We start from the raw sequence: 12,474 nt of genomic DNA on the forward strand, positions 1-12,474 counted from the left end.
TGCATGCTTCTGGTTGTTTGTAGTAATTATGTTTATGTTTTTGATCGATGCGTGTCAATCATTTAGCATCTGCTTGTGCTCATTTTGCTTCTCTGCAGTCATTTTAAGTTGTTTGTTTTCTGTGTGTTCATGGTCATTTTTTGTGGGGTTTTGTTGTGACTACAGCGACTTGTCTGCTTCTTTTCACATGTTGCCTCTGAGCTTCACACCAGATATCAGTGACACATAAGCACCACTGAAGCCTCTGACCTCCCTTCGGGTCGTTTTTTTACCAGCCTGACCAGAAAATCCAAGGATGAAAATCGTTCAATGATGCGGAAGAATACAGAGAAATGTCCTGCACCTAACAGAGCTCAACATGGGCGGTATAAAATCTTCCTTTAAAACTAAAAACATGCATGAGATGCCACGCAACTTGAAATCAACACTACTACTATTTCTTTATCTGTAAAATAAATCAAATGGCTCCACATTCTTGTAAAATCATATTCCTGGCATGTTGCTGATCGTCTAGGTTGGTTCGTAACCATTTCCCACTGAATAAATGTGCAGCGCTCGCAGATACACTACGGTTAATCAGAGTGAAAGATGAAGAGCAAGAAACCATGAAAAACACTGTATCCTTGACATTTTGACCATCTACGGTATCCTCTCAATCTCGCAATCGTCGACTGAATAGAGTCTCTCTCAGAGATTGAGCGTAATTTAAATAACTGTGAATACTTTATTATCCAAGGCCACAGACATGCATACTTACATCCATATTCATACGGTGCTGTAGAAGTTCAATCAATGTTCTTTCATCAGGGCAGGGATTCAAATAGACTGAAGACTAAACAGGAGTGCACATGTTCCGCAAAGACAAAGGCGACCGAATGAATGGATGCATAAGAAGAAAATCATTTATCAGCTGTTATTATGATCTCCATGGCACATGTGATTTAACTTTGTACTTTTTCCTGTTCTTATCATCAATAGTTATTCTCTAGCACCAGTATCTGGTCGTTCATGTGCTCTATAGAGATCTCTTCGATGGTCGATACTGTAATTTCTTTTTTGAAGAGATGTCATCGCAAAATGTACTTTTTTATCTCATTCAAGTTGCATTTCATTGAGCTGACACTTTTTTCCAAAGCGACTCCCACAAGTGCCTTCAACTATGAGGGTACAAACCCAGAACATCAAGAATCAAGTGTTTTAGCTGCAAAATCAGCTGCTACATTATAATGTTGGTGCAGAATGGAAGTGCATTTTTATTTTATTTAAAAAAAAATATAAACTACTGTCTTCCTATCCAAGGTACAGTTTAAAGAGATGTGGTTTGATAGCAAGCTCAAATGTATTTTACTCTCAGATCAGTCTGGTAGCTTGCGGCAGAGAAATCTTTGATTGGTTAAGTCGTTTGCCAAGCGAGTGAACCAATCAGCGCTGGTTTTGAGCACAGCTATGGAGAAGCCGCTTGCTAACACTTTTTTCTCTGTGACCCTTCTGTTAAATATGGACCGGGCTCCTGAAATTGGGCCTTTGATCCGTATATTCTCGTTACACACATGGAAAATATCCTTAACCCACGTGTTGTTTCCTTTCTGAGCTTAGCCTCGATACTGTTAGTACGTCACACGCTTCGTTGATCCGATTGGTTGATTTGGCCTGTATATTAGTGATAGACAGATGGTTTATCCAATTAGCAACCAGCATTTTCGCCCCTTCCCAAAAGATCTCCAAACGAGAGTTCCCAGATGGATATGCAGAGTATCAATCCATCTAACAGAGTCAGGTAAGTGGTTTGATCCTACGGTGTAAGATGTGTAGGCTGTCTGCTTTCCTGGTGTCGATGGGGAGCTCGTTCGACCATTTGGGAGCCAGGATAGCAAACAGTCGTGAGTTAGTCGAGTGACTAGGTGTCCCAAGGAGCAGCAAGCCGAGTGGAAAGGCTTGGGTGTTGGGTTTAACCATGTCCTGGGTGTAAGCTGGGCCTGATCCGTTAATAGCACAGTACACAAGTGCTAGTTTCTTGAATCTGATGCAAACAGCTACAGGAAGTCAGTGATGTGTCAGTGGAGGAGAGGTGTAGAGTGAGAGAACTGAGGCAGGTTGAAGCACAGTCGAGCTGCTGCAATCTGGATGAGCTGCAGAGGTCGGATGGCACGGGCAGGGAGACCAGCCTGGAGGGAGATACAGTGGTCTAGGTGTGGACCAGAACCTGTGCTGCCTTCTGGGTCAGAAGAGGCCGGATCCTCCAGATGTCGTGCAGCATCTGCACGTTGCAGCAATATTGGCAGTAAAGGAGAGCTGGTCGTCAAGTGTCACACCCAGGGTCCTTGCAGAGTTGTCAGTTCTTTAACAATGTGATGCTGAAGGATTTACTATCGAGCTGCCATTGTGTGAAGTTTAATGTTGAAAAGCTGGGGATGTTCTGAGCTAAGTGAATAAAAACGACTTTATCTGTCATTCTTAACATTGTGCTCCTTTTACCTGCTAAGCACACTTGATACAATACAGGGGCTAAGTGTCTTTTATGCTGCAACAGACTCCCTTGAGATCTCATTTGACATTTGACTCGAGAATGATCCTCGCCGCGGCGGCCCTTATCTTTTGTTTCCAAACCTTTGATCACCAGGCCTGTTGTCCTCATCCTCCTAAGACACCAAGGTCTCTGAGCTGTCACATTTTTTTAGTGTAAAGATGAAAAACAACACTGAACAATGTTTGTGGGCTCTCTGCTGTGAGCTGTTGCTTTCGTACTGAGATATTACTCTTTTCTGCACTTTTCTAACGCTCCAAAGTGGTATTTAAATGCCTCTCATCAACCCATACACACACACACACACTCACACATACCTGGTGGTCCGACCATCTGGATCAAGTTGAGGTTTGTGTTAGCGGTGACCACAATTTGGGGTTCAGTGTGTTGCCCAAGGACACTTCGACATGTGGACAGGAGGACTGCCAACCCTGTGATTAGCGGACAACCGGCTCTATCTCCTGAGCCGTAGCCGGAGGAGCTCTATTAGCATACTAATAGTAGGAGCCGTAGTAACACATAAAGCTGGATTACCAATTGGCCAAAGAAGGCCCCCCAGGTTCACTGCATGTCAGTGTGTTTTAAAGCTGGGGAAGGCAGTTTTTTTGGCATAATCGGGGGAAAAAATCCGTAATTATAACCTTTCATCAGACTGTAATTCAAGAGAGAAGACTTCTGCTCCTCCTATTGGCTGTTTTCTGGCTTTAGAAATCTGTCCTGTAACGGGAGACTTTTCAGAGTGTTCCTCTTGTCCAACATATAGTCCAACATCCAAAATTCTTGTCTTTTGGTTAAAAAGTTGGAGGTTATGGCACACACACACAATACTCCTATAGTGTGTTAATCATAGACTGTATAAAAAATGGACGTAGCATCTCCTTCGTGGTCCGTTCCCTCAACTTAATCCAATCGTCCTCGCCTACGGGAGTCGCCATCTTGTCCTCATTTCCTCTTACAAAAAGAGGGCATGTATGTGACGTTGGGGGGAGGGGCGTACGTCCATCTGGCTGACGTTTACCTCCGAGGAGAAGTGAGGGCCAGAGGCTAGCTGTCACTCAAGAGGCCACGCCCCTAATTATTCATAAACTTTAACCTCCAATAAAATAAAAACTAACCTGGTACAAAATCATTCAACCCCCTCCGTGTTGTCATGGAGATATGACCTAAATAACTGTTAATAGTTTGCTACATGGACATGTGAACTATTTTTTAAAAGTGTAAGGGAACAGCGTGTTTTATTCAAGTACTTGTTTTTTTTCAGCCATTAGAAAAATTCATACTTTAAAGTCTTCAAATGTTCATTAGTGTAAAAAAAAAAAGGACAGCTTGACATTTCTATTCCACTGAAATAAACGATAGAGTTTTTGGCACCGTGGCCTCTCTTTTGTTAACCTCCACAATTTAAATGTGCCAGTTCTCTCAACAACACATGAGGTCTTGAAGCCATTAACCTCACGGCTGAACTGACTGAAATATTTGTACTTAAAATGCACAACCTTCATCTGGCAAAAGTCACCTTAATATGCCACATAATAGGAGCAAAAAAAAAAAAAAAACATGGGCAAAATGTTCCCAAAGGCCTCGGGGTCGAGTTAACTTGCTAGAGTGTTGACATTTAGCTCTAATGAAATTGTAGCCTGAGAGAGAAAACCTACAGCGGTGTCAGGTGCCGTCACAGGGGGAGACGTTTGTGGTTCGTTTAAGAGAGGAACCCCAAGAATTACAAATGTTCATCTATAATTAAACACTTCACACTGCTGCAGAATGATTCCTCAAATAACTCATAACTGATGTGCGTAGGGGTGATTTGACTTTGTGACGGCGCTGCTAGCTGTGTGTGTGTGTGTGTGTGTGTGTGTGTGTGTGTGTGTGTGTGTGTGTGTGTGTGTGTCTGTGTGTGTCTGTGTGTGTGTGTGTGTGTGTGTGTGTGTGTGTCCTCTAACAGCATATACTTTTGTCTAAGGTTCAGCTGTGATCTGGAGCTCAACAGGAAATAAAAGGCCCAGCGTCGGGGAGCTCTCTCTCTTTCTACCCTGCCGACACCAGAAGCCCCGTTGCCGTTTATGTGTGCATCACAACACCCCCCCACTTCGCAATGTGACGTCAGAGTGACGTATTTTCTATGTCATTTTTGGACGTCCAATTTTAGTCCACTGAAGGGGCTGTTTCCGACGTTTACCGTCCAGTGTTGACGTCCATGGGACCTCCGTGTAAGGGCGATTTATAGTCCAAATGTGCTCGTTTGTGGACGTCTTTTCAACATCAAATTTAGACTAATTCTATAATAATAATAATAACACTGCACTTCTCTAGGCAGCTAATGGTCTTACTGCATTGAGATCATGACACAAGGCAGGGAGGGGATTGAACTACCACCTGAGCCACAGCCAAGCAACAGCAGCTATAATGTTTGCTCCTAGCAGAGGCGCTAACATTAGCTTGTTGAGAGTTCTGTCATAATAAGGTGGATCGGCTACCATGAAATTATTGTCGACAAATTGCAATTCCAAATAAAAAACAAAACAGATAAATACGAAAATACAGACATGCATAAATAAATAACTTGATTATTCAAAATAAACCAGTTAAAGAAAAAGAGGAAATTGTAAAATAACCCCCAAAAAAACATCCAAAGAGGCCGCTAGAAACTAGTACAACTTAAAATACAGCAAATCCAATTCATAAATACAGTACCTGAGTAAATGTGCTTAGTTACTTTGCATTATCAGCAGTTTATTTAAACTTTAACGTGCAGTCAGCAACAGATGTTTGATCATATTCACTGAAGGAATAGATAGAACAACATAAATCATCGGGTTTTAGAAAAGAAAGCGCGTCTCTACCTGCACCTAGAGCCTGTTGTTTGTTTGCAAAAATCCACCGCGCCTGTATCATCCTGTCCAGTCAACGCAGTTCACAGTTTGTGCACACCCCACAGATCCCCCTTTCCCCTCGTGCATGTTACAATCTCACACATGCTGCAAGCTAGGCATATGCTAAATGACTATGCTATCTTTGAGTAAGTTAGCCATCCTACCTCCATGTAGCGTGTAATTCATGCTGTTTATTGGGGAGAGAAGTCACGGACGTGTTCACAGGATTCTGGTGCACGAGCGCTGACGAGCACTCGATGGGAGGGAGCAGAGATGCTTGGTGGTAGAGGGGGAGGGGCGTGAGAGTTGTAAACATTCGAAACTTGACTGAGTCAACCCGATCTGCCGACTGCAGCTTTAATAAACACACACTACTGAGATTAGATGGTCACCTCAGTGATTCTGTAACCTGCTGCAAATCAGTTCATATGAAAGTAGCTCACATTGGACAGTACACATAAACATGGCCGCCACTCTAACAATCCTGCTACTTTGATTCAAGTCTTAATGTCCTTTCTGTCCAACTCTGTGTCTTTATATTTCCAGCACATTTAAGCGTATATAGTTAATTCTAAAGGTGTCCCCTGAGTCACAGAGTCGTAATGAAGTGTCACAGAGACACAGTAACCCAGAGATTAACGAACGGAGCAGAACAGTGCTGTCTCTGCGTGAGATATAGATGCACAATTTACTCCTGTTGAAGGACTATCCATTTTAGGAAATGATTGAACCTTTTTCTTTTTTTAAATGAAACTACTTATTTATGACCTCTCATTTTACGATTCAAGCCTTTACATCAGTAATTAGTCCAGGTATGAATACAGTGCAGCGCCAAAGAACCGTCACTGGGAAGCCTCGTTCAGCACAGTGCACCCTGACACCTGCCGCAGAGGAACATGTGGAGTTGAAGCAGACATGCCATGCCACTCGACGGACCTAAGAAAGGCACTGACATGTAGGGAATATCAGTACAGCTGTAAGCAACAAGAGTTGTCAGTATACAGTATATGATCAGAGCGGGGACATTAATCTTCCTGTGTTTACCACCCCTGACAATCTGGATGATTGAACAGTTCTTCCACTAGTGTTTCAAGCAACTGCACAAATCTATGAACTGCACAGCATTTTCCAAACGCCTTCGATCCTCTGAGTCACTCGCTGACTCACCCAGACGGAGGCCTCTGCCCCGATGTTACATTCTGACATGCCATCAAGTGGGCCGGCTCCTCTGGCTCCCCGGTCCAGGATTTCACTTGTTATGCTACAAGGATTTTCAGCTGAAACACAAGCTTTGGAGTTCATCCAGGAGCGGATCACAAATACTGTCAAACTACTACTAAGCACCATGCGGGGAGGGTTTGCTTCTGTGTTCAGAATATTTCCCTGTAACCCAGAGAGTCCTCATCGCTCTGCCTCCAAATGCAATTTCATGACCATTGAACTGAAGATGTCAGCCCATGAAATCAAATTCCATCAGCAAGAAAATGACACAAACATCGGCCGCCGTATAATCCACAATCTGAACAGCGTTGTTATTTATTTTGTTATGGGTGTGATGATTGGTATCATTGTTGTTTGGCCTGGCGAAGGTTTGTAAAACATGAACAAACACAAGCAGAGAACGAATACCAATTTATTCTATTATCCACTTTCACAGTCACCTGAATAAATTAGTTTAAAGTTGATTATTTTCAGGGATAAATCACCTGGTATCTGATCGATCCAGACTACATACTCACTGATACTGATATCAGCATTTCAGACAGTACTGGAGGAATTTCTTCTTCAATTACAAACCGAGTGTTGCCTTGAACTCTACGGTGAACGGAGAATGAATGGATTAACTTCATTTCCATTTGCATGTATAAGGTAGTACAGGTACATATACTACCAAGTACCTAAATCTCATCTCTCATCTCATCTCATCTTCAGCCTCTTATCCGGGGTCGGGTCGCGGGGGCAGCAGCTTTAGCAGGGGACCCCAAACTTCCCTTTCCCGGGCCACATTAACCAGCTCTAACTGGGGGATCCCGAGGCGTTCCCAGGCCAGTGTGGAGATCTAATCTCTCCACCTGGTCCTGGGTCTTCCCCGAGGCCTCCTCCCAGCTGGACGTGCCTGGAACACCTCCCTAGGGAGGCGCCCAGGGTTCATCCTTACCAGATGATCCTGAACCACCTCAACTGGCTCCTTTCAACGCAAAGGAGCAGCGGCTCTACTCCGAGTTCCTCACGGATGCTGAACTTCTCCCCCTCTCTCTAAGGGAGACTCCAGACCCCCTCCTGCGGCCTGTGAAGGGGAAGATATCAAGAGGCTGCATACTGCACACACAGCAGAAATCTTTACGTATTCATCCCTTTGAGAATCTTGTACAGTCGTAAAATATGCAGGATTGGCAGGTGGGAGTCGGCCTCGGATAACTAAATAATAATGATAATAATGATAATCCTAATAAATGGACTGGTGTAGTCCAAGGGCACGTCTGCCTCATTCTTCATTAAGTGAAATGGACAAAAAGAAACCTGTTACCCAATCAGACTGCCCCTCTGCCGCCTCGTGTCCTCTGTCGCCGAGTTCTGACAGCCGGTCCTCCCACAGGATAGCAAGAGGTGTCTGACTGCATATTTGCATGAGTTTAAATAGTTTAATGTGATGCAAAGTGAATTAAGTAGTGTTTTTTTACGACTGGATAACTGGTGGTTAGCACTGTCGCCTCACAGCAAGAGGGTTCCTGGTTTGAATCCCGGCTGGGGCCCTTCTGTGTGGAGTTTGCATGTTCTCCCCGTGTCTGCGTGGGTTTTCTCCGGGTTCTCCGGTTTCCTCCCACAGTCCAAAGACGTGCAGGTGTTCGGCTCATTGATGACTCTAAAATCACCCGTAGGTGTGAATGGTTGTCTGTCTCTGTTTGTCTCTATGTGTCCTGTGATAGACTGGCGTCCTGTCCAGGGTGGACCCCGCCTCAAGCCCGATGTCAGCTGGGATCGGCTCCAGCCCCCCCGCGACCCCGACAGGGACAAGCGGATGAAGATGAGTCAATGAATGAATTTCCTTCAGGACAATCTACTCTATCTTTTCTTATCTCTTGTATAGTGTTGCATTACGTCAATGCATCAAGACTTTTCCCGCCCTAACGCCGACTTTACGGCCTGTTTGACTCTAAATGGGACCATAATTAACCTAATGACCATGATGTTGTACTGAAGAAGACCTGATACTAGAGACTGTGACGATAAACACTGGGGTTATAAATCAAGAGAGAAGTTTAGGCTCATTTGCTCAGGTTTGGGGCACGTTTCAGACCTGAAGTCAAATCCGTCCACTAAATTCATTTACACAGTCTGTATGGTCATAACACAATTTGCACTATGAAATTAAGACTCACATGTGCCACCTGGTGTGCACTGCAGCCACTCCTGGATGAAAATGAGGTCAAATGAAATGAGAAACATCTATAATTGATGTACAAACGGTCATTTTGAGGGTGAAGTGTATCTTACAATGAGCCGGTTACACCCAGAGCATTGAGACGCACCAACTTCAGCGATAATTATCTCTTCTGTCTGAGAAAAGATTCTCCTCAAGAAGAAAACAGGCCAAAAAAAAAAAGGACAAGCAAACTGTACATTACTAGAAAAGCGTTGCTTGATGATGATCTCACGCCCGGCTCGTTTAATCTTCCCTGTGCACTGAAACAAATGCTCTTTTGTCTTCCAAGTGAGTCTGTGTTTTTACACGTCCCCTGCCCTTTTCTCCCGCCTGCATCACTCCGGGCGTCCGTATTTTTACATGCCGCATGTATTTCTGTCTCCTCGCAGCTCACCGGTGGATATTCACACACCCACGTGCCCGTTTTCATCAGCAGACGCTCGCTCCGTACCCTGCACACAGATGCTGCGTCATGGTAACACCGACCTTGCACAATCCAAAGCACTTTGGCGTTGAAGACCTCAATAAATCCCTGAGCAACATGAACCTACCTCATCGCACGGGAACAAGTAAACATTTTAGAGTAGTTCTTATTCTGCACGCTCAGTAACAAAGAGCCATTACCTGATGGCGTCCCCGCTGAGCTCTGCTACAACATTTATGTTCTTATCCAATGTTGTGCAACAGAACTGCAGCAGAATAGTCATGGATAATATTTACTCTTTATCATTTTGTTTAAGTGTAGTTGTGTCCATACTGTGTCTACCTTTTGGGGTTTTAAGGTGAGATTTCCATGTTTTTTTTATTATTATAAAGCAGGCAGAGGTGCTGTTTAAGCATCAAAATGCTCAGTTACGATTCTTTTTTGAATTAGACGATTAATGCAACCACTAATTACGCGTTCAATCTGATTTTTTTGTTTATCACCCCATTAATATAACAATGACTTTACCTACATTAGCTGACATATGTTCTGATGCAAACATTAAATACAAATATGAATCTGAAAATGAGTCATGTCCTTTACCCTGTTCTTCCCTGAGTCCCTTTTTGGGCTTCCAGCTTGAAAATGACATGCTCAGAATAAATAGGGTATATCTCTGTAATTACAAGCTTTATGTGCATTATCTTGGTATTACAATAAAGGTAACACTTGTGAAATCCCATCAGAAGTGCAAGCAGCACTATTAATGCAACTGTGTCAGAGTAAATGCAGATGGAACAAAGCATAAATGGAAGAATTCCTTCCCTCGCTTAAATAAAAATGTAATTTTATATAAATATCCCTTTGAAAATAATGCCACAGTAGCCAAAAAACTCAATAAAGCCATGGAACAACATCTGAACATCACCTTTGAGAAGTTTGATGTTGCTGAAATAAAGCAGAGAAACAATTATAGAGGTTTAAGTATAATTGACCCCTGACTACATAAATAAAGATAACAACAGTGTAATGTTTACAAATGATAGTATGCAGAACTACTTTGAAATCTATCAAAAGTTACTCTTTGCTCTAAAACTCCTGCTAATATATAATTTGGACATCCTGCACAACTTCTTCTCGTTTAGCTATTAAATTGCACCTTATTCTTTATAGTATCATGGTTTCTTTTTCATATTTTTATGACACTTGATCTATTTTCTTGACCAGGTACTTTTGGATTCTGACTCATTTAAAAAGTAAAGCCTCCTTCAGTCGTTACTGTGATCATTAAAGTGTTAGCTGCGGTCTGTCGAGGGGGAGATATCAAGAGGCTGCACACTGCACACACAGCAGAAATCTGTACGTATTCATCCCTTTGAGAATCCCGTACAGTCGTAAAATATGCAGGATTGGCAGGTGGGAGTTGGCCTCGGATAACTAAATAATAATGATAATCCTAATTAAATGGACTGTGGACAGTCAAAGCAGAGGCACATCTGCCTCGTTCTTCATTAAGCGAAATGGACAAAAAGAAACCCGTTACCCATCAGACTGCCCCTCGGCGGCCTCATGCCCTCTGTCGCCGAGTTCTGACAGCCGGTCCTCCCGCGGGTTCAGTCCCCAGGATAACAAGAGGTGTCTGACTCCTTGGACTCTGCTCTCAGCCACAACACTGATGGGCTCCTACACAATCTGAGCTGACAGAAACATGAAGCAGGGCGGGCGGGAGAGGAGAGGAGGGCGACTGTAATGTCATTTGCCTGGAGACTTGTCGGCTCCCCACAGAATGTGCTCGCTCCATCGATGGGAACAAGCTTCCCTTCAAACACACTGAGGCTAAACTACGGCCTTCCCAAATTCCCTTTACAATGCATTGAAAAACTGTGTTAATGTGATTATTTACGTTATCGCGTCTGCTTATATGTGTGTGGGTGTGTGTGTGGGTGTGTGAGTCTGCAGCGTATGAGCTCTGTGACAGCAGGAGAAGAGCCGTGCATGATGCTTTTGTCACCGTATACTGTAGCTGACAGCTTTCAGGACACACTGAGAGTCTTACTCAACACATGTGAATACGGAGAAGGAAGTCACCTCTGCAACAGAAAAGTACAATCTAATCCCCTAAGGACCTAAGGCTACATCCACACTACTACGATTTTTATTCTTCCCTTACTGAGACTTAGACAGGACGCTCACCTGGTGGATGGCTAAACAGGTTCAATAGACATCCAGGAGACAGCTGGTTCTTTTAAGCTGCTTTCACATCGCCGCGCGGTAACGTGCCGCCTCCAGTTACATTAATGAGGGTCAGGCAGCGAGGGGTGGGGGGGCGGACAGGTTTTTAACCAAGGCGAGTGCTGAACTTTGAGTGGTAACCAGCAGGAACTTAGTGTTTTCAAGAGCATTAACCAAAAAAAGCAAAGTTAATCCGAAGTATTTATTTTTTGGTGAAACTTAAATATAGAAATAAACACTCAAATGTACAAATTATAAAATGTTTGCCTCTTTCTCACACATCAACAAGACTGAATCAATACCATGAGCTAAGATTTTCAAATATTAGCGATTACCACAGACTGTTTAATAAGTGAAGCCAGTGGTGAAGTCTGATTGAATAGAAGTCAATGAGAAAATGAGCCTAAACTAATTTGATTTATTCCCTCAGTAAACATTTTCCTAATGAGTTTATGTCTCAATCTTTAGTTTGAGGCCTACTTCAATACAGCACGATGATCATTTAGTAAATAATGGTCCCATTTAGAGAAAAACAGCTGCTTTTTTTGGTTAATGCTCTTGAAGGTGTAAAGAAATCGATGTTTATCCCAAGTATTTTGTTTTGGTAAAGCTTAAATATAGAAATAAACGCTCAAATGTACAAATTATAAAATGTTTGCCTGTTTCTCACACATCAACAAGACTGAATCAATACCATGAGCTAAGATTTTCAATTATTAGCAATTACCACAGAAGTCTGATTGTATAGAAGTCAATGAGAAAATGAGCCTAAACTCACTTGATTTATTCCCTCAGTAAACGTTTTCCGATGAGTTCATGGTCTCAATCTCTAGTTTCAAGTCTTCTTCAGTACAGCACGAGGATCATTTAGTAAATAATGGTCCCATTTAGAGAAAAATATTTGCTTTCTTTGGTTAATGCTCTTGAAGGTGTGAAAAAACTGTCTTTCCGAAGTATTTTTTTTTTTTTGTGAAACTTAAATATAGAAATTAACACT

The sequence above is a fragment of the Echiichthys vipera genome (assembly GCF_963691815.1).
Source record: "Echiichthys vipera genome assembly, chromosome: 10".
NCBI lineage: Eukaryota > Metazoa > Chordata > Actinopteri > Perciformes > Trachinidae > Echiichthys > Echiichthys vipera.